At 33.9% G+C, this 4665-nt stretch overlaps 1 long non-coding RNA gene across 1 annotated transcript; it reads left to right on the top strand.

Moving 5' to 3' along the window:
* The first annotated feature begins 2484 nt into the window (after positions 1-2484).
* Positions 2485-4061, top strand: LOC126878494 (uncharacterized). Its single transcript, XR_007695679.1, has 3 exons — positions 2485-2624; positions 2724-2939; positions 3872-4061. It is a non-coding gene; the product is annotated as an uncharacterized LOC126878494 (long non-coding RNA).
* The last annotated feature ends 604 nt before the right edge of the window (positions 4062-4665 follow it).

Raw genomic sequence — 4665 nt, 5'->3', positions numbered from 1 at the left:
AAAAAATACAACTTTGGTTCATACCGTCGTTCTGACTCACCCTGTATAATCGAAAATAATTTTAAATTGTAGACGTCTTTGATACACATTAGTTTTGTTATAAACATTTTTTTGTATATCTCATAGTTTAGCCGTAATCAAAGAAAACCAGAGGTTTGGCGCACCCTGTATTCAAGAATGTAATCCAAAATTAATTACATTGCATGGATATAATTTCACTACACCATCAGAGAGATATAATATATGTACCTAACAAGATATTAGTGAGAACAATACCAAAAAATCATGAATAATATCCCTAAATGAAGGATATATAGTTAGCACCATCCCTAAATGAAGTTGAAATCATTATTAATAATCTTAAAAATTACAAATGTCCTGGAAGTGATTCTATAACAGCGGAAATGTTAAAATATGGAGGAGCGCAGCTGACAGAAAAAATACACAAATTACTAAAAACAAATGGGAAAAGGAAGAGAATGGGACAATGGGACCGACAACCATGTATAGTACCATAGAATACTATCCAACTATTATTTCCTCACATTTTTTGTATGAGAGGACTTTCCCATAAATTTTCCCATTTCTAACCCACACCACAAAGATTAACAAACCACAACTCTCTACTCTGCCTATCCGGGTCAGTAACGGACGATGGGCGAAAAGTAACAAAGAAAAAGCTACAGTCTTTGCCAAATACCTGGAGGAAGTGTTCCAACCACATGCCCAAAACAACAACCCTGATGCAGAAGATAATATTCAATTGTATTTAGAATATCCATACCAACTAGAAGCACTGTTGGAGAAATTCACAGCCAAACAAGTTTTCAACAAAATCCAAACAGATCTGAATCCAAAAAAGTCCCCACGGTTCGACTTAATTTGACTTAATCACTGCAAGAATTCTAAAAGAACTTCCCAAGAAGGGAGTGCAATATTTGACACAGATTTTTAACGCAATCTTAAGAACCGGTTACTATCCCCTTTTGTGGAAAGTGGCACAACTCATTTTAATACAAAAACCAGGCAAGCCTGTAGAAGAAGTTAAGTCCTATAGACCTATCAGTCTACTTTCAGTGATGTCAAAGGTTTTTGAAAAACTCTTACTAGACATATTACAGCCAATCCTCGTGGAAACACAGCTAATACCCAACCACCAGTTTGGATTTAGAAAACAATATGCTACCACCGAGCAAATTCACTGAGTATACAGTTCCATAAACAAAGCCTTAGAAGAGAAGCAATACTGCTCTGCCGCCTTTTTGGATATCTCGCAGGCTTTTGATAAAGTCTGGCACACTGGCCTGCTATACAAAATAAGAAAAGTCCTTCCTCTCGACTACTTTCTAATCCTCAAATTCTATCTCTCTGACCGCCATTTCCTTGTAAAAGTAAAAGATCAGTGCACTAACTTATATCCAATCAAAGTTGGAGTACGTCAGGGTAGTGTTCTTGGACCAGTTCTCTACCTACTCTACACAGTAGATCTTCCTACAAGCCAAAACATCATCACAGCCACATATGCAGATGACACAACAATCATTGCAGCTCACTCAAACCCGTACATCGCATCGCAACTGCTCCAGATAAATCTCCATAGAATAAAGATCTGGTTACAAACATGGCGAATTAAAGTAAACGAAAGCAAGTCAGTACATATAAACGTTCACTAATCGAAAAGATACGTGCCCAACCGTCTCATTAAATAATAAAGTACTACAACGAAGGGATGATGCAAAATACCTAGGTATGCACTTGGACCGCAGATTAACGTGGAAGAAACATATATTCACGAAAAGAAAACAGTTAGGTCTGAAACTCATTAAAATGTACTGGCTGATAGGAAAAAGGTCACAACTGAGTTTGTAAAATAAAATTTTAGGCGGTGATTAAGCCAATATGGAAGAACTATGGTATCCAACTTTGGAGATCTGCGTCAAGATCCAATATCGACATCCTGGAGAGATTCCAATCGAAGACCTTCCCCATTATCACAAATGCACCGTGGTACATGCCCAATGGATACATCAATCGTGATCTTCAAATGAATACTGTCAAAGAAGAAATTACCAGTTACGCCCAAAAATATGACATACAACTACAAAACCCATCAACAGGCTAGCGAAGAACCTAATGAGACCCCAGGCAAACAGAAGGCTAAAGCGCCACACTCCAAGCGATCTACCCAGGCAACCAAGTGGCGTCAATAACGTCGAGGGAACGTCAGTGTTTGGTTGAATATATACACGTGTTTGAACATTACGTCGTGTAAACATCTTTTGTAGGTGATTTTAAATACGTAAGATTATATGACGTTAAAATACCTTTAAAAACACGTTTTCATTTCAGATTCAGACAGCCTAAGTCTGACGTCACGAAATTGGGAGGAGCTTACTTGTCAAAAGTCAAAAGTTACAAAACAAAGGTTATGTTTGAGTTTGTATTTTTGTATCATCGTTTCATTTCATTGTCGTCTATTTTGGATTCATTTGGATTTTTTTTGCTGTTTTTTTTGTGTATTTTTTAAAACTTTTGTTTGTCATTTGTGAACTTTATAAACTTACCACAATGCAAAGTGATTATTTAATGAAATTATTATTGGAACCTCCAGATGTTGGAGAAAGGTAAGCGAAACAATTTTTATTTACTGTTCATTTTTCCCTGATATTTATCAATAATGATGAATTTTGCAAGCAATAACATTATTTCTTTTATTGTTGTAGATATTGATTGAAGCTGAAAATAATTGGACATTTAGATATTCCACCAATTACTATTATAATGCTATTATAGATATCTGGTGGAGTCTCACAGTTACTACTTTAAACAGCAGATGAAAGCATACAAAAGCCTTCAGGCACATAAGAGCCTTTACAACTGGGTTTGTTTTGAAAGTTGGAGTAAAAATTGTTAATGATTTCTATATTATTGTTGGAAAGGTATGCCTTTATTTTATTTATTCACCATTAAGAAATATATGGATAACAGTATTAGTGTCTGTTGGATAAATTGGTTTTAAATATTAGATTTATTTACGTTTATATATCTGTATGAAACCAGACATACAGTCGAAAAAATTAAAGAATACCCATGAGACGATCACATCAATTACATATTTTGTATTTGCTGTTTTTTCCATAAATAACAAACGAGATAGATTATTAATAATCTGAATAATATGTGACTGATGTGATCGTTCATGGGTATTCTTTCATTTTTCCGACTGTATTGTCGTCCAATTTGTAAACTCCGTATTTCTCTGAAAATGAGTTATTACTGCCATTTATTTGAAAAAATCCCTACTCGTTTAAAAAAGGATGCTCATGCATATTTTTACCAGAAGAGTAAATAGTGACATCTTCGTATACACCGTATCTCCCTTGCAGCAAATTTAGTAAGAAAAATATGTAACTTCCCAGTTTCTCATACCACACGACTGACCTCACTGTTTAGAAAGTGATGTTTTCAAGAAAAAGTTGGTGGTAAATAATATTAAATACTCATTAAACAATATACAAATGTTAGTGATATGTGTATGTATAAAATATTCCATTCTAGCATCCTATCTTTTAAAATGGGAGATACGTAGTATTCACATTAGTCATATTTAGAGAAATAGTTTTTTGTGATTTTTGTAGTTTTTTGAAAATTTGGATAAATGGAGTTACGCAGTTTACAGATTAGGTCGACGACATGTAATTGCTATGATAGGAAAGAGAATAATAAACAGTCATGATTGTTTATTCTAAAATTATATTATATGAATGTCTGATTTCAAAATATTCTCAATCATTGTAAAGAACGCAAATACTCTAATAAAAATAAATTTTTATAGTTGAAGCATTCCCACAAAGATAAAATATTTTTTTAGGTGAAGCATTCCCCAAAAGTTAACGCTAAACCACTAGATGCTTGGGTGATAGCCAGTTCCAATGGCATAGCAAATGCACATATTATGTGTATGGCCGGTAATAGTGAAGTTTGCAGCCATATTGCAGCAATCTTATTTGCAGCTGAGTATGCCCACAGCAAGACAGAAGAAGAAGCCAATGCATGTACAGATGTTACAGCTATGTACATGGTTTGGAGATACATGGTTTGGATTGGTATAATTATAATAATTATATATGTTACAGTTCAAGTTGATTATCCAGTTGGAGTTGACTCAAACTAGTTGGAGTCAACTCTAAGGGCTGATTTCAGTAAAAGTTGATTATAAATATAAAATGAAGATTTATATTCAACATTTACTAGTAAAAGTAGACTCCAACTAGGAAAAGTATACTCTTCCCAACGCCATTTAGTAAAAGTTGATTCTGATTCACACAAACAGCCGATTCTAGAAATTAAATGTTACTGAATATGTTCAAATTAGTCTAGGCTGTATCGTCGCCCCCGTTAGGTAAATTACTCCGATACGAATTTTTTGCACAAACTTACTCAAAAAGAGGTCCTTATAACAAATCTACAGGGTGCCACGCAGTACCTTGATCGATAAATTGTTTTTTAAACAATTTTTTTAGACAAATTCACAAAAATAATTTTTTCACTTCGAACAATTTTTTTTTAGATAATTTGGGTTATTCTGAGCAAAAAAAGGTATTTTGTGATTTTTCTCTAAAATTGATTGTTGTCGAGTTATACGCGATTTAAAATTTGAAAAAT

This window comes from Diabrotica virgifera, chromosome 10 (assembly GCF_917563875.1).
Source record: "Diabrotica virgifera virgifera chromosome 10, PGI_DIABVI_V3a".
NCBI lineage: Eukaryota > Metazoa > Arthropoda > Insecta > Coleoptera > Chrysomelidae > Diabrotica > Diabrotica virgifera.
The sequence above is the reverse complement of the archived record's forward strand: the minus strand, read 5'-3'. Positions and strand labels throughout refer to the sequence as shown.